We start from the raw sequence: 18,921 nt of genomic DNA, 5'->3' as shown, positions 1-18,921 counted from the left end.
GAACTGGGAATTAGAGAATCTTACTAAATTTTAAAATTCTTATAGAAAATGGAACTGGCACGGATGTTTAGATTTTGTGCTGAGAGAGAAATAAAACACAAGATTTGCCCAGTGAACAGGACCGTAAAATAAAACGAAATGTTGGAATGTACACAGCGTGTGTGAAAATTGGATTTCAGTAAACAAAATAGCTATTAAAAATGTGTAAATCAATAAAAAAAAACTTTTGGCAAGCAGTTGAATTAGAAGTTAAGAAAAAATTGGAATTTAATCTAAAATGCCGTCTTTCCTGATGAGAAGACTTAAAAAATAATTTTTCGGATGATTACGCGAAGTCACGTAATGACATCAGGCTTTCTTACAAACCTGTAAAGGAGTTAACCCTTTCCATTGACAGCTGTTTTATACTGGACATTATTAATTTGGATTTCTTAATAGAATAAAAAAGACTCACCTCACAGAGGAAATGGTGCGATAGTCAGAATAAAAATAAAAACAGAACTAGCCTATGTAATAATACTCGCCTGATACAAATAAAAGAAAGATACTCAAACAAAACAAATTCAAGAGTTAAAAGCTAAGATAAATAAGCTGGAAGAGAATTTTTTTGAAACGTGGCCAGATGGATAGTGCAGTGCGCAACCATAGCACCATCACCTATGGCAATAGAGCCAATGTACCCCACGGTGGGTAAGTGTAGTCCACAAACCCAACCTAACCCTTACCTCCGATTTCAGTGACTGCAACATGCATGGATAAAAGATGAGTAGACCAGAACCTAATACCTGGTGACGACCAGGCTATCTGTTTAAAATTTGCAGATAAAACACTCACCGAGATGGGACCACAGCGGCTGCTTCGACTCTGGAGATTCAGGATATTGGGAACCTTGAGGCCCATGCAGGCACTGGATAATACAGATGGACTACGAGAGATATAGCACACGCAGGAAAGACACAACTACATGAACTAGCTTTGTTTAATTTAACTGCCGAAATATGCATCCCAGCAGCCAAGGACTGGAGCAAGGACAGAACTTATTTTAACGCATGGCTATGTATAGTGTATTAAGTAAGGTTGTAATGCAGCAGGCTGCCGATGCCATGGGCGCCAGTAGATTCCGAGGACAGGAGCAAGTTCATAGGACCAAAAGGGGAAGGGCGCAGAAATCCAACTGGATGGAATTTCAGTTCTAGAAGCTCATGCCTGGGCGGACGAAGCTGTAAACAAGCAGCCAAATCCACCCACAAGAAACAGAAGGGTGGGAACAGAACGGAGCAAAAGGGGGGTGGGACGCCAGGATGTTTAGGAAAACTGGCCAGTGGGATAAAATGAAGACCAAGGGAGGTCTCTGGAATATAAGGTGTATGTCCTGAAGCGTGACACGGTAACAACACGGAGAAGCCGGTATTGATCATGCGCAGAAGGAATACAACCTAAAAAGGGGGGCGGATGGAGTGTGGAGGAAAGATGACAATAAAGGTCCGGCTGGGACACCAAACACGCCCAAAGGGACCCTGGGAAGCCCTACCACTGCCCCGACAACCACCCTGGGGACAACAACTCTTCCCAGCACAACCACGCAAGTCCCCCCATAAGCCCGTCCATAAAGACTGGAGCCAAAGGGGGGCTAGTAATAAAGGAATCTAAAGAAAGGATATAATTTGGGGTGCATCAGCGACTACTTAACCTAAATTTAATGGATATCATTTTTCCTAGCTTCTGTGGGAATGAAACTATAAGTCTATACCAGAACCTGGCACAATGGATCCTCGAAGGCCCGGAATCCACTACCCTGAGATTTAATGTCAGAAATGGAACAGGGCAGGGTCGAACAAAAAGGGGAATACTGGAAACACTAGGCACGGGTTATGCAGCAGGGGTTACGACGATGATTTCCATAGGCCTGTATGCAATATACGACCGGGTTAACAACTTAATGGCGTAGTCTTGAGTGGTTTAGTGGGGGGGACTTGGATAACCAAGCCCAACAAGCGCAGTTGGGAGATGGCGCAGAAGGGGAACTGTTACAAGTGGCCCATACATTGCCGAAATGCCAAGACAATAAAATTGATCCACGCAATGGGGAAAGATATAAGTAAACGATTACAGGCTGAGATAGTTTGCTCCGGGTATGGGGCCTGGATATTAAGTGAGATACAACATAACTTGGAGCAACTCCAGAATGGAGACATATCAGATTGGATTCCGAACAGCATGCTTAACAATTGGACTCTAGATAAAAAAAATGAATAACACATGCGAGGTACGAAGGAATAGTCACGCATGGGTGCCAAAATTCAGATGTATTACTGGGCGGGTGAATATGATCGGATTTATGTTGTCCATACCACAGTATGATGTAACAAAGGGAGACCCCTTATACCAGATCGATAATATCGGTGAAGTAAGAAACCAAACTCGGCGGCGTTACCATCAGCCTGCCAGACGCGTGGTTAAAATTAACAATAGTACCAAAGGCATTGACATAACTGACTGCTATAAAATTAACCAAGTGGTTTTATGTCGAGGTAGGCCATGAATGACGAATGATGATTGCAGATTCCACCAAACAAACGGATGCATGCTGAGTATCACTCCTCTCAAACACGATTCCGAAACAATCGCTGCTTCACAAGGGAATGGAGCACAGGAGCAGCCAACCTGATGATTAAGACCAGGGGAGGAGTCACCCCCTGTGTCATCACCAACCCTAACTTCTGTTTCAGGCCCATGGGAAAAATAGATGTAAATGGATACCACATATATCCCAAGACAACGGAAATCATCCACGGAACAATCATGGATACCCTCCGAGAAGGGTACGAAGAGGCGGTATGGGAACCGCAAGGCAAACAGATACCGGAACTAAATGAGGAACAATTACGTTTGGAGCAAGAAATCCAGAATCAAAGACGACGTTATGTCTGGCTGATGGAAGAAATAGACAACTTACAGAGAGACACTAACGCAATGCTGGCTGATCAGCCCTGGTACTCAAAGCTGTGGGACATTGGACTTAATATTCAGATTCACCCATGTTTAAGAATAATATCATATGTACTTGTAATAATACAGGGTCTGGTTCTGATGGTCATGATGGGATTAACATGTGCACGAATTAAACAGGCCAAATGATAAGTCAGGGCACGCACTATGATTAAGGCCATAAGGGATGAAAATTTAAGCAGTCCTACAGGATGGACTTACCTTATATAACTCTGTGGGAAGGTTTCAGGAGGTCCCGAAGCTTGGGAGATGGCCACCCAGGTGAACGAACCTATCTGGAACTTGCCTACAGGGAGATAGTTATTGGGAAATATGGCCAGCTTGGCGTATAGCCAAGGACCAAAAGGGGGGAATTGTAAGAGAAATTTGGCATTAGGGGTACCAGCGGGACAAGGGTTAAAGTGCTGGTTCCTGCACTGGCCCATGAGGTAAAAGGCCTCTCTTCGGCCTTGTACCAAGGCTCCAGAAGTTATCAATTCAATAATATTCCGACACGATATGAGAACCTAAACAGACATTGATAAGACCTTGCGAAGAAGCTCGAGGCGGACTCACAGACAACAAGGAGGAGCAGGAAAGAGAATGCGAACGACTAAATGCAATACTCCTGGATTAGCCACCAGAGTTATCATGAAATGATAAAAGGGGGGAATGAGAATCTGTATCACTGTAGCTACCAACTTTATATGTATTATCCGTACTAATTTCAAATGTATTAACTCTTTCTAAAATGGCCGCTCATGGTTATTGCTGACTATTCAGATTATCTGTAAAGCATGCACTCCCATGTTCCGCCACCAGGGAGTGCATCCCCTGAAGTCCCAAGGGATCCCAGCATCACTTGGGAGCACTGTATATAAGCCTGTTCCTCACTCTGGAGTGTCTTAATAAAGACTGAGGTCACTGTTACTCTAACCTCCCTGTGTTCAGTCTCATCTGTGTTGGGAACACAATAACTGGCGACGAGTATATTAACCCAACGCAAAGATGCAGCAAACTGTGGGCATCCTGGAGAAGTTCTCCGAGGGTGAGGACTGGGAAGCCTATGTCGAACGGCTAGACCAGTACTTTGTAGCCAACGAGCTGGACGGAGAAGGAAGCGCTGCAAAATGGAGAGCGTCCTCCTCATGGTCTGTGGGGCACCGACCTACAACCTCATGAAGAATCTTCTGGTTCCGGTGAAACCCACAGATAAGTCATATGAGGAGCTGTGTACTCTGGTTCGGGAGCATCTTAACCCGAGGGAGAGCGTGCTGATGGCGAGGTATCAGTTCTACACGTGCCAGCGATCTGAAGGTCAGGAAGTGGCGAGCTACGTCGCCGAGCTAAGGTGACTTGCAGGACAATGTGAGTTTGATGGCTACCTGGAGCAGATGCTCAGAGACTTTTTTGTACTGGGCACTGGCCACGAGACCATCCTACGAAAACTTTTGACTGTAGAGACACCGACCCTCAGTAAGGCCATTGCGATACCACAGGCATTTATGTCCACCAGTGATAACACCAAACAAATCTCTCAGCACACAAGTGCTAGCAATGTTCATAAATTAACTGGAACTGTGTTTGCGAGCAGAAATGTACAGGGCAGAACCCACGAGTCTGCAACTGCCAGCAGGCCTCAGGTGGCCCAGATGACTCAGAGTCCGCAACAAAGGATGAATGCAAGGCAATTCACACCTTGTTGGCGTTGTGGAGGCTTCCATTCAGCCTATTCATGCTGCTTCAAAGACTATGTTTGCAAGAGCTGTGGAACAATGGGGCACCTCCAACGAGCTTGCAAACGAGCTGCAAGCTCTGCAAATCCTGCTAACCACCACGTGACAGAAGAAGATCGGTCCATGGTGGATCAAAGCAATTTCGAGCCTCAGAGAGAGGAGGCAGATGCTGAAGTACATGGGATGCACACATTTTCGACGAAATGTCCACCTACAATGCTAAATGTAAAATTGAATAGCTTACCCATAGCCATTGAAATGGACACTGGCGCTAGTCAATCCATCATGAGTAAAAAGATGTTTGAGAGACTGTGGTGCAACAAGGAACTCAGACCAGCCCTGAGCCCCATCCACACGAAACTGAGAACGTACACCAAAGAGCTCATCACTATCCTGGGCAGCGCCATGGTCAAGGTCACCTACAAGGGCACAGTGCACAAACTGCCACTCTGGATTGTCCCAGGCGATGGCCCCACACTGCTTGGAAGGAGCTGGCTGGGCAAAATCTTCTGGAACTGGGATGACATCCGAGCGCTATCACATGTCGTTGAGGCCTCATGTACCCAGGTTCTTAACAAATTTCCTTCCCTTTTTGAGCCAGGCATTGGAAACTTTTCCGGGGCGAAGGTGCGGATCCACTTGGTCCCAGAGGCACGACCCATTCACCACAAGGCGCGAGCGGTACCTCACATAATGAGGGAGAGAGTGGAAATCAAGCTGGACAGGCTGCAACGCGAGGACATCATCTCCAGAGTGAAATTCAGCGAGTGGGCCAGCCCGATTGTTCCAGTACTTAAAAGTGATGGCACGGTCAGGATTTGTGGCGATTATAAAGTAACTATTAATCGTTTCTCGGTACAGGACCAATACCCGCTACCTAAGGCAGACGACCTATTTGCGACGCTGGCAGGAAGCAAGACGTTCACCAAGCTCGACCTGAGTTCGGCCTACATAACGTAGGAGCTGGAGGAGTCTTCGATGGGTCTCATCTGCATCAACACGCACAAGGGATTGTTCATCTACAACAGATGCCCGCTTGGAATTCGGTCGGCTGCAGCGATCTTCCAAAGAAACATGGAGAACCTACTCAAGTCGGTACCACGCTCGGTGGTTTTTCAGGACAACATATTGGTCACGGGTCGGGACACCGTCGAGCACCTACAAAACCTGGAGGAGATCCTCTAGTGACTGGATCGTGTAGGGCTACGGCTGAAGAGGTCGCAATGTGTCTTCATGGCAACAGAAGTGGAGTTTTTAGGGAGAAAGATCGCGGCGGATGGCATTCGGCCCACAAATGCCAAGACAGAGGCTATCAGGAACGCACCCAGGCCACAGAACGTCACGGAGCTGCGGTCATTCCTGGAACTCCTCAACTATTTTAGTAACTTCCTACCAGGGTTAAGCACCCTCTTAAAGCCCTTCGGCCTACATAACGCAGGAGCTGGAGGAGTCTTCGATGGGTCTCATCTGCATCAACACGCACAAGGGACTGTTCATCTACAACAGATGCCCGTTTGGAATTCGGTCGGCTGCAGCGATCTTCCAAAGAAACATGGAGAGCCTACTCAAGTCGGTACCACGCTCGGTGGTTTTTCAGAACGACATATTGGTCACGGGCTGGGACACCGTCGAGCACCTACTCGGGCAGTAGTCCGAGAGGCGGGAGTGCGTGGCGTTGGTGAGGCCTATAAAGGCCCAGCGGCAGCGAGAGGTGGCGGCAGTCCGAGAGGCGGGAGTGCGTTGCGTTGGTGAGGCCTATAAAGGCCCAGCGGAAGAGGAGAGGCGGCAGCAGTCCGAGAGGCGGGAGTGCGTGGCGTTGGTGAGGCCTATAAAGGCCCAGCGGCAGCGAGAGGCGGCAGCAGTCCGAGAGGCAGAAATGCGTGGCATTGGTGAGGCCTACAAAGGCCCAGCTTGTGCAGCTGCAGCGGGGAGAGAAGGCAAAAAAGTAGAAAGAAATCAAAAGGTGACGTCACAGCCAAGGGGCTAAGTGATTGGCTGGTGATTGGTGAGTAGCTTTTCTTTTAATTTTTTATATCAGTAAGTAACCGTTTAACATTGTTGCTGCCAATTTAAGGGTATCTAAGGGTTAAGTCATGGCAGGAGAGCTCGGTCACGTGAAATGCTCCTCCTGTACCATGTGGGAACTCAGGGTCACTTCCGGTGTCCCTGACGACTATATCTGCGGGAAGTGTCTCCGCCTCCAGCTCCTGACGGACCGCGTTGTAGATTTGGAGCCGAGGGTGGATTCACTCTGGAGCATCCACAATGCTGAGAATGATGTGAGTAACACGTGTAGCGAGTTGGTCTTACCGCAGGTGAAGGGTCCACAGCCAGCTAGAGAATGGAAGACCAGCAGGAAGAGCAGTGCAAGGAAGGTAGTGCAGCGGTCCCCTGCGGTCATCTCCCTGCAAAACAGATACACTCCTTTGAGTACTGTTGAGGGGGATGACTCATCAGGGGAGGGCAGCAGCAGCCAAGTTCATGGCACCATGGCTGGCTCTGTTGCAGGAGGGCAGGAAAAAGAGTGGGAGAGCGATAGTGATAGGGGATTTAATTGTAAGGGGAATAGATAGGCGTTTCTGCGGCCGCAACCGAGACTCCAGGATGATATGTTGCCTCCCTGGTGCAAGGGTCAAGGATGTCTCGGAGCGGGTGCACGACATTCGAAAAAGGGAGGGAGAACAGCCAGTTGTTGTGGTGCACATTGGTACCAACGACATAGGTAAAAAAAGGAATGAGGTCCTACGAGGAGCTGGGAGCTAAATTAAAAAGTAGGACCTCAAAAGTAGTAATCTCGGGATTACTACCAGTGCCACGTGCTAGTCAGAGTAGGAATCGCAGGATAGTGCAGATGAATACGTGGCTTGAGCAGTGGTGCAACAGGGAGGGATTCAAATTCCTGGGGCATTGGAACCGGTTCTGGGGGAGGTGGGACCAGTATAAACTGGACGGTCTGCACCTGGGCAGGACCGGAACCAATGTCCCAGGGGGAGTGTTGCTAGTGCTGTTGGGGAGGAGTTAAATTTATATGGCAGGGGGATGGGAACCAATGCAGGGAGACAGAGGGAAACTAAAAGGAGACAAAAGCAAAAGACAGAAAGGAGATGAGTAAAAGTGGAGGGCAGAGAAACCCAAGGCAAAAAACAAAAAGGGCCACTGAATATAAAGGGGCTGCAGGAGGGGTCAAAACTAAAAATCATGGTTTAAAAACTAGGATTAAAACACTCTACCTAAATGCACGCAGCATTTGAAATAAAGTAAATGAGTTGACAGCACAAATCATTACAAATGGGTATGATTTGGTGGCCATTACAGAAACATGGTTGCAGGGTGGCCAAGACTGGTAATTAAACATACAGGGGTATCTGACGATTCGGAAAGATAGACAAGAAGGGAAAGGAGGTGGGGTAGCTCTGTTAATAAAGGATGCTATCAGGGCAGTTGTGAGAGACGATATTGGCTCTAATGAACAAAATAATGAATCATTGTGGGTGGAGATAGTAAGGGGAAAAAGTCACTGGTGGGCGTAGTTTATAGGCCCCCAAATAATAACTTCACGGTGGGGCGCACAATAATCAAGGGAATAATGGAGGCATGTGAAAAAGGAACGGCAGTAGTCATGGGGGATTTTAACCTACATATCGATTGGTCAACTCAAATCGCACAGGGTAGCCTGGAGGAGGAATTCATAGAATGCATATGGGATTGTTTCTTAGAACAGTATGTAACAGAACCTACAAGGGAGCAAGCTATCTTAGATCTGGTCCTGTGTAATGAGACAGGAAAAATAAACGATCTCCTAGTAAAAGATCCTCTCGGAATGAGTGATCACAGTATGGTTGAATTTGTAATACAGATTGAGGGTGAGGAAGTTGTGTCAGAAACGAGCGTACTATGCTTAAACAAAAGGGACTACAGTGGGATGAGGGCAGAGTTGGCTAAAGTAGACTGGAAACACAGACTAAACGGTGGCACAATTGAGGAACAGTGAAGGACTTTTAAGGAGCTCTTTCATAGTGCGCAACAAAAATATATTCCAGTGAAAAAAAAGGGCGGTAAGAGAAGGGATAACCAGCCGTGGATAACCAAGGAAATAAAGGAGAGTATCAAATCAAAGACCAATGTGTATAAGGTGGCCAAGGTTAGTGGGAAACTAGAGGATGGGGAAAATTTTAAACAACAGCAAAGAATGACTAAAAAAGCAATAAAGGAAAGATAGATTACGAAGGTAAACTTGCGCAAAACATAAAAACAGATAGTAAAAGCTTTTACAGATATATAAAACGGAAAAGAGTGACTAAAGTAAATGTTGGTCCCTTAGAAGATGAGAAGGGGGATTTAATAATGGGAAATGTGGAAATGGCTGAGACCTTAAACAATTGTTTTGCTTCGGTCTTCACAGTGGAAGACACAAAAACCATGCCAGAAATTGCTGGTCACAGGAATGTGGGAAGGGAGGACCTTGAGACAATCACTATCACTAGGGGGATAGTGCTGGACAGGCTAATGGGACTCAAGGTAGACAAGTCCCCTGGTCCTGATGAAATGCATCCCAGGGTATTAAAAGAGATGGTGGAAGTTATAGCAGATGCATTCGTTATAATCTACCAAAATTCTCTGGACTCTGGGGAGATACCAGCGGATTGGAAAGCAGCTAATGTAACGCCTCTGTTTAAAAAAGTGGGCAGACAAAAGGCAGGTAACTATAGGCCGGTTAGTTTAACATCTGTAGTGGGGAAAATGCTTGAAATTATCATTAAGGAAGAAATAGCGGGACATCTAGATAGGAATAGTGCAATCAAGCAGACGCAGCATGGATTCATGAAGGGGAAATCATGTTTAACTAATTTACTGGAATTCTTTGAGGATATAACGAGCATGGTGGATAGAGGTGTACCGATGGATGTGGTGTATTTAGATTTCCAAAAGGCATTCGATAAGGTGCCACACAAAAGGTTACTGCAGAAGATAGAGGTACGCGGAGTCAGAGGAAATGTATTAGCATGGATAGAGAATTGGCTGGCGAACAAAAAGCAGAGAGTCGGGATAAATGGGTCCTTTTCGGGTTGGAAATCAGTGGTTAGTGGTGTGCCACAGGGATCGGTGCTGGGACCACAACTGTTTACAATATACATAGATGACCTGGAAGAGGGGACAGAGTGTAGTGTAACAAAATTTGCAGATGACACTAAGATTAGTGGGAAAGCGGGTTGTGTAGAGGACACAGAGAGGCTGCAAAGAGATTTGGATAGGTTAAGCGAATGGGCTAAGGTTTGGCAGATGGAATACAATGTCGGAAAGAGTGAGGTCATCCACCTTGGGAAAAAAAACAGTAAAAGAGAATATTATTTGAATGGGAGAAATTACAACATGCTGAGGTGCAGAGGGACCTGGGGGTCCTTGTGCATGAAACTCTTTTAGGTGAAAGAACAGTGAATCCCAAAAAGTTAGTTTGCAGGTGCAGCAGGTAATCAGGAAGGCGAATGGAATGTTGGCCTTCATTGCGAGAGGGATGGAGTACAAAAGCAGGGAGGTCCTGCTGCAACCGTATAGTGTATTGGTAAGGCCGCACCTGGAGTACTGCGTGCAGTTTTGGTCACCTTACTTAAGGAAGGATATACTAGCTTTGGAGGGGGTACAGAGACGATTCACTAGGCTGATTCCGGAGATGAGGGGGTTACCTTATGGTGATAGATTGAGTAGACTGGGTCTTTACTCGTTGGAGTTCAGAAGGATGAGGGGTGATCTTATAGAAACATTTAAAATCATGAAAGGGAGAGAAAGATAGAGGCAGAGAGGTTGTTTCCACTGGTAGGGAAGACTAGAACTTGGGGGCACAGCCTCAAAATACGGGGGAGCCAATTTAAAACCGAGTTGAGAAGGAATTTCTTCTCCCAGAGGGTTTTGAATCTGTGGAATTCTCTGCCCAAGGAAGCAGTTGAGGCTAACTCATTGAATGTATTCAAGTCACAGATAGATAGATTTTTAACCAATAAGGGAATTAAGGGTTACGGGGAGAGGGCGGGTAAGTGGAGCTGAGTCCACGGCCAGATCAGCCATGATCTTATTGAATGGCGGAGCAGGCTCGAGGGGCTAGATGGCCTATTCCTGTTCCTAATTCTTATGTTCTTACATGTGTTATTGCGTAAAGGTGAGAACTGGATATGGGGAAAAAAAAACAAATAATTGCTTTTGAGAAAGCCAGAAACATTTTATGCTCCAACAAGCTGCTTGTATTGTATAACCCATATAAAAGACTTGTGCTAGCATGTGATGCATCGTCATACGGAGTCGGGTGTGTATTACAACAAGCTAAAGTCGCGGGGAAGTTGCAACCTGTCGCCTATGCCTCCAGGAGCTTGTCTAAGGTTGAGAGGGCCTACATCATGATTGAGAAAGAGGCATTAGCATGTGTGTTCGGGGTAAAGAAAATGTATTAGTACCTGTTTGGCCTCAAATTTGAGCTGGAAACTGATCACAAGCCCCTCATATCCCTGTTCGCTGAAAACAAGGGGATAAATACCAATGCCTCAGCCCGCATACAAAGGTGGGCACTCGCACTATCAGCGTATAACTATACCATCCGCCACAGGCCAGGCACCGAGAACTGTGCAGATGCTCTCAGTCGGCTACCATTGCCCACCACAGGGGTGGAAATGGCGCTGCCTGCAAACTTGTTGATGGTGGCACAGCCCGCAGACTTGTTGATGGTCATGCAAGTGTTTGAAAATGATAAATCACCTGTCACGGCTCACCAGATTAGGACTTGGACCAGCCAAGATCCTCTGCTGTCCCTAGTAAAAAACTGTGTACTGCATGGGAGCTGGGCCAGCATCCCCGTTGAAATGCAAGAGCTAATCAAGCTGTTCCAACGGCGGAAGGACGAGCTGTCCATTCAGGCAGACTGCCTGTTGTCGGGTAACTGCATAGTGCTACCCAAAAAGGGCAGGGAGACGTTCATCTCGGATCTTCACAGCACACACCTGGGTATAGTAATGATGAAAGCGATAGCCAGATCACACGTGTGGTGGCCCGGTATCAACTCTGACTTAGAGGCCTGTGTACGGCAATGCAGCGTGTGTGCTCTAAGTTTGTGGCCCTGGCCTCCAGACCATGGTCGAGGATCCATGTCGACTATGCGGGCCGGTTTCTCGGTAAAATGTTCCTGGTGGTGGTGGATGCTTTTTCAAAATGGATTGAATGTGAAATAATGTTGGGAAGCACCGCCAGCGCCACCATTGAAAGCCTGAGGGCCATGTTTGCCACCCACGGCCTGCCTGACATACTGGTCAGTGACAACGGGCCATGTTTCACGAGTGCCGAATTTAAAGAATTCATGACCCGCAATGGGATCAAACATGTCACCTCGGCCCCGTTTAAACCAGCCTCCAATGGGCAGGCAGAGCGGGCAGTATAAACAATCAAACAGAGCCTTAAACGAGTCACAGAAGGCTCACTCCAAACCTGTCTGTCCCGAATACTGCTCAGCTACCGACCGAGACCCCACTCGCTCACAGTGGTGCCCCCGGCTGAGCTACTCATGAAAAGGACACTTAAAACCAGACTCTTGCTGGTTCACCCCAACCTGCATGATCAGGTAGAGAGCAGGCGGCAGCAACAAAATGTTCGCGCCACTGTCACGGCAAATTGATCTGAATGACCCTGAGTATGTGCTAAACTATGGACATGGCCCCAATAAGGATTGCGGGCACGGTGATAGCTAAAGAAGGGAGTACGGTGTTTGTAGTCAAACTAGACAATGGACAAATTTGCAGAAAGCATCTGGACCAAACGAGGCTGCGGTTCACAGACTGCCCTGAACAACCCACAGCAGACACCACCTTTTTCGAGCCCACAACACACACCCAAAGGATCAACGACACCACCCCAGACCAGGAAATTGAACCCAACACGCCCAACAGCTCAGCAAGGCCAGGCTCACCCAGCAGCCCTGCAGGGCCAACAACAAGTCAGCCCAGCAAGGGCACAGCCAACACACCAGAACAGACATTTGTACCGAGGCGGTCCACCAGGGAAAGAAAGGCTCCCGACCGCCTCACCTTGTAAATAGTTTTCAATTTGACTTTGGTGGGGGAGTGATGTTGTGTATCTGTAAAGCATGCACTCCCATGTTCTGCCACCAGGGAGCGCATCCCCTGAAGTCCGAAGGGATCCCAGCATCCCTTGGGAGCACTGTATATAAGCCGGCCCCGAAGGCCTGTTCCTCACTCTGGAGTGTTTTAATAAAGACTGAGGTCACTGTTACTTTAACCTCCCTGTGTGCAATCTTATCTGTGTCAGGAACACAGTAAGTTTCTTAACCGATAAGGTAATAAGGGGTTATGGGGAGCGGGCAGGGAAGTGGCCCTGAGTCCATGATCAGATCAGCCATAATCATATTAAATGGGGAGCAGGCTCGAGGGGCCAAATGGCCTAATCCAGCTCCTATTTCTAATGATCTTATGTTTTACGACAATCCGTTAAGTTGTTTGGTCACCATTACTGATGCTAGCTATTTGATTCCAGATTTATTTAATCAACTGAATTTAAATTCCCCCATCTGCCGTGGAATTTGAACTCGTGCCTCCAGATTATTAGTCCAGGCCCCTGGTTTAATTCACTAAATATATTCAAAAGGGAGTTAGATGAAGTCCTTACTACTCGGGGGATCAAGGGGTATGGCGTGAAAGCAGGAAGGGGGTACTGAAGTTTCATGTTCAGCCATGAACTCATTGAATGGCGGTGCAGGCTAGAAGGGCTGAATGGCCTGCTCCTGCACCTATTTTCTATGTTTCTATGTTTACTAGTCCAATAACATAACCACCACCATACATAATGCTACCATACCCTATGATCTAATGACCCAAAAGCCATGAGTTCAAATCCCACCAAGGCAGTTAGAGAATTTAAATTCAGTTAATTAAATAAATCTGCACTAAAAAAGCTAGTATCAGTAATGACCATGAAACTACTGGATTGTTGTAAAAATCCATCTGCTTCACTAATGTCCTTTAGGGAAGGAAATCTGCCATCCTTACGCGGTCAGGCCTAAATGTGACTCCAGAACCACTCCTAACTGCCCTCTGAAATAGCCTAGCAAGCCACTCAGAGTCATTATGGCACAGAAGGAAACCATTTGAACCATCGAGTCCGTGCTAGCTTTCTGTAGAGAAATGGAGTCAGTCCCATTCCACCGTTCTATCCCCGTAGCCCTGCAAGTTCAAGTGCCTATCCAATTTCTTTTTGAAATCATTGATCGTCTCCGCTTCCACCATCCTCATAGGCAGCGAGTTCCAGATCATTACCACTCGCTGCGTAAAAAAGTTCTTCCTCTCCCTTTATCCAAAATCTTAAATCTGTGTCCCCTAGTCCTTGTACCATAAGCTAATGGGAACAGCTTTTCTCTGTCTACCTTATCTAAACCTGTCATAATCTTGTACACATCTAGCAAATCTCCCCTCAACCTCCTTTGCTCCAAGGAGAACAACCCCAGCTTCTCCAACCTAACCTTGTAGCTAAAATCCCTCATCCCTGGAACCATTCTGGTAAATCTCCTCTACACTCTCTCAAGGACCTTCACATCCTTCCTAAAGTGTGCTGACCAGAACTGGACACTAAGGGCTCAATTTTGGCCATGACTTGCTCCAATTTTTTTGGAGTAAGTTGGTTTTTCTGGCGTAAGTTAAAAAACGCCATTTTCCCCAATCAACTTGTTCCAGAGTAACTCAGTTAGGTACGATTTTTTTTAGTTCCATTTTTTTTTCAAAAGCGGGCGTTCCCAGCCACTTACGCCAGTTTTGGCCATTTAGGCAATTCTGGCCAGCTAAAAGTTATTCCAAATCCACTTAGGTCAGCGTATGTGGCGAGCTCTGAAAAACCTTGCAGGCAGTTAAGAAATCGGCGCAGGTAAGTAAGTAAGGACCTGCACCCAAGCACCAAACATTGCAAATAAAAGTTGAAATAACTTAATAAAAATAAAGAACTCAGGTAAACAATTGAATAACAAATAAATAATTGTAGTAAATCCTACTTTGAATTGAACTCGGCCGGGGAAGGCAGCGGGCTGACCTGTACGGAAGGCCATTCGGCCTGGGAAAGGGACGGCCAGCAAAGACGCATCGGGAGGCTGAAGGGAAGGGGGTGGGGGAGGAGAGGCTGACTGGGCTCGGCAGAAACGCGGCAAAGTATCGGGAGGCTGAAGGGGGGGGAACGACTCAATTCTCTAACACAAAACAGAAGATCCGCTGATAAACATTAAGCTGCAATGTTGCTTTTTGATTCTGTCTGGGGGGGTGGGGGTGGTGGGCAGCGATTGTTGTTGTGCTTATTGATTTTCCTAACTTCTCCACTAACGGCAGCCCGATTCTACTGCGCATGCGCGGTCAGTTGAAACTGCAGCTCTCTCACTCACCCACTGACCCGATTCTATTGCACATGCGCGATCACAGCAACCCCAATCCTCTTGCGCATATCCAGCGTCCCGGCAGTTTCCAGCACAGGACGCTGGCTTCGCCCACAGACCCAGTCGGCACGCGATGTCAGCAGCTAGAAGACCCGGGACAGCGGCCAAAATCGTCCCGAAGATTTTTGCCGCACTTCCACGCATGGAAAACCCCGCACTTCTGGTAAGTACGCCAGAAATCTCTAGTGGCCAAAATTGAGCCCTAAGGCCTTGAAATCCCGGCCTCCCCAGGTTTGTACGGAGTGTGTACGGACCCAGGAAGTCATCGCAAAAGCCGGTTTTCGGCGTGCAATGCACATGTGCCGAAAACCAGCTTTTCCGATCTGTCAAGTTTCCTGCCGCACAGGCCGGCCCGCTGCCTTCCCGCGCTGAGGTGTAGGCAGATGTTTGATCGGGGGGGGGGGTGGGGTGGCGGGGGGGGGGGGCAGAGTTTTGATCGGGTAGGGGGGTGGAGAAGAGAGGAGAGTTTTGATGGGGGGAGAAGAGAGGAGAGTTTTGATGGGGCGAGGGTGGTGGGTGGTGGAGGGTGTGATAACTGTGTAGCCAATAATTTTAATGAGCTTACTCAAGACTTTCTTTAACCCTGTTGATGAAAATACTTTCCTATGAGCAGGAGGTACTTCTATTTTATATTTGAATATTTTGAAAAAATTATGTAAATGTTTTGTCTCTTTACTTCTTTTATTTTTGTAATTTAAGCTTCCATAACTGCTTCTGTTGTATTGTAAATTAACTTTGTGAAGTTTGTCAGTCCTGTATAGCTGTTTGATCCTATTCACATTCTTTAGTCAAGTCATTAAGTACCTACCTGCGCTGATTTCTTAACTCTCCGCAACGGTTTTCTGTGCGGCCACAAATGGTCACATACGCTGGCCTAAGTTAGTTTGGAACAACTATTAGCTGTCCAAACTGGCTTAAATGGCCAAACCGGGCGTAGGTGGTTGTTAACGCCCCCTTTTGAACAAAACAAAACTAAACTAAAAAAATCGTAACTAACTCACTTACACTGGCGCAAATTGAATGTGAAAAATGAGGATTTTTAAAATACTCCAGAAAAATCAAGTTGCTCAAAAAATATGACACAACTCCTGGGCAATTTTGGGCCCCATAAAACAACCATTCACCATGACTCGCTGTTTTCTGTCCTTAAGCCAATTTCTTATCCAAGCTGACACTGACCCTCCCATTCCATGAGTCTCAATTTTGTTAACCAGCCTTTTACGTGGCACCTTGTCAAACGCCTTCCTAAAATCCATATAGACAACATCCACTGCATTCCCTTCATCAACCCTCTCTGTTACTGCATCAAAAAATTAAATTAGACTAGTCAAACACAATCTGCCTTTTACAAATCAATGCTGGCTCCCCTTAATTAACTTAAACCTCTCCAAGTGCCTGTTAATTTTTTCACTGATTATTATTTCTAAAACCATACCTATCAGTGATGTTAAACTGAACGGCCTGTAGTTAATAGGAATGTCGTTTCATCCTTTCTTGAACAAGGGTGTCATATTTGCCACATTCCACTCCTCTGGCACTTCCCCTGCATCTAGGGAAGATTGGAAGATTATGGCAAGCCCTACACCTCTGAGCATATATCACCTTCTTTGTCCCTAATAGGCCTCTTACTACCCGCTTACTACTTACATGCCGGTAGAAGATTTTTGGGTTGCCTTTTATGTTAACCGCCATTCTATTCTCATATTCTCTCTTTGCCAGTCTTATTTTCCTCTTCACTTCCACACTCAACTTATTATATTTGGCCTGGTTCTCGCTTGAAGAATTCATCTGACATGCATCATAAACCTTCTTTTTTTGTCTCATAGAAACATAGAAACATAGAAAATAGGTGCACATATTCTCTATCTCCCTCGTCATCCAAGGAACCCTGGCTTTGGTTCTCCTACCTCTCCCTCGTCTTGGAATGTATCTAGTCTGTACCTGAAACATCTCCTCCTTAAAGATCACCCATTGTTCCATTACAGTTTTTCCTGTCAATCCTTGGTTCTATTTTACCCTGGCTAGATCCCCTCTCAGCCCATTGAATTTAGCCCTCTTCCAATTTAGAAGTTTCACTTTAAATTGTTCCTTGCTCTTCTCCATTACTAATCTAAACCTTATGATACAATGATCACTTTTACTAAAGTGTTCTTCCATAGACACTAGGTCCAAATGGCGTATTGCATTCCCCAGCACCAGATCCAGCAGTGACTCCTTCCTAGTTGGACTGAGAACATACTGATCCAGGAGATTCTCCTGAACACGTTTCAGAAATTTCTCCCCCACCTTTCCCTTTACTCTAACATTAACCGAATCGATATTTGGATAATTAAAGTCCCCCAATATCACCATTCTATAGTTCTTGCACATCGCAGTGATTTCCCTGCTAATTTGCTCCTCTATCTCTCTCTCTCACCATTTGGAGGCCTGTAGAATACCCCCAATAGCATGATCATGCCCTTTTTGCTTCTCAACTCTAACCAAATGGATTCTGTCCTTGCTCCCTCAAGGACATTCTCTCTTTCCAACACTACAATGTCTTCCTTAATCAGTACTGCCATCCCACCTCTTTTTTTTCCTCCCAATCTTTTCTGAACACTTTGTATCCAGTCCTCGGCATTTTTAAGCCACGTTTCCGTTATTGCCACCACATCATATTCCCACACATCTAATTGTGCTTGTAGCTCACCATCCTTATTCACCACAGTTTGTGCATTTACAGACATGCATTCTAACCCTGTCAGTCTGCTCCTCTTGAAGATGGTACTACTTATTTCTCTAGTACTATCCAACACTCTCACTCTTTTATGCACCCTATGCCTCTTTTCTACTTCTATATGCTGGTGCCCACCCCTCTGCCTATTTAGTTTAAACCCTCCCCAACCACAATAATGAACCTCCCCATGAGAACATTGGTCCCAGTCCAGTTGAGGTGCAACCCGTCTCTTTTGAATAGATGCCTCCTGCCCCAGAATTGGTCCCAATGCCCCAAGAATCTGAAGCCCATCCTCCTGCATCACACCTCAAGCCACGCATTGATCCTCCCTATTGCCCTATTTCTACTCTCGCTGGTCCGTGGCACTGGGAGTAATCCAGAGATTACTATCTTCGAGATCCTACTTTTTAACTTCCTCCCTAGCTCCTGAAAGTCTGACCATAGGATCTCCATACTTGCCCTCTCTATGGGCCCAAGTTTCCACACGATAAAAAACGGGCGCCCCTCCGAGCTGGGCGCCCGTTTTTCGCGCCTAAAACGGCGCCTAAAAAAAACCTCGCAATTCTGGAACGTTCTGCAACTCCTTGTCTGCCTGGCGCGGCGCCCAGGGGGGGCGGAGCCTACACTCGCGCCGATTTTGTAAGTGGGAGGGGGCGGGAACTATTTAAATTAGTTTTTTTTCCTGCCGACAACGCTGCGCGTGCGCGTTGGAGCGTTCGCGCATGCTCAGCGTGAAAAAAACATTGCCACTCGGCCATTTTTGTAGTTCTTTGTAGCTGTTTAATTTTTGAACATTTTTTTAATAAAAGCACATTAGCACTTGCAGCCTTCTCACTGTCTCCTTTCCCCCTCCCCCGCGGGAACGAAATGGCTGTTCCCTTCCCCCCCTCCCCTCCGCGGGAACGAAACGGCTGTTTAACTCCCCCCCCACCCCTCCGCGGGAACGAAACGGCTGTTTAACTCCCCCCCCTCCCCTCCGCGGGAACGAAACGGCTGTTCAATTCCCCCCCCCTCCCCTC

At 46.7% G+C, this 18,921-nt stretch overlaps 1 protein-coding gene across 4 annotated transcripts in view; it reads right to left on the bottom strand.

Moving 5' to 3' along the window:
- Positions 1-18,921, bottom strand: part of LOC139278726 (diacylglycerol O-acyltransferase 1-like) — a 247,479-nt gene that overhangs the window by 224,422 nt on the left and 4,136 nt on the right. The window lies entirely within an intron of this gene.

The sequence above is a fragment of the Pristiophorus japonicus genome, chromosome 13 (assembly GCF_044704955.1).
Source record: "Pristiophorus japonicus isolate sPriJap1 chromosome 13, sPriJap1.hap1, whole genome shotgun sequence".
NCBI classification, from domain to species: domain Eukaryota; kingdom Metazoa; phylum Chordata; class Chondrichthyes; family Pristiophoridae; genus Pristiophorus; species Pristiophorus japonicus.
The sequence above is the reverse complement of the archived record's forward strand: the minus strand, read 5'-3'. Positions and strand labels throughout refer to the sequence as shown.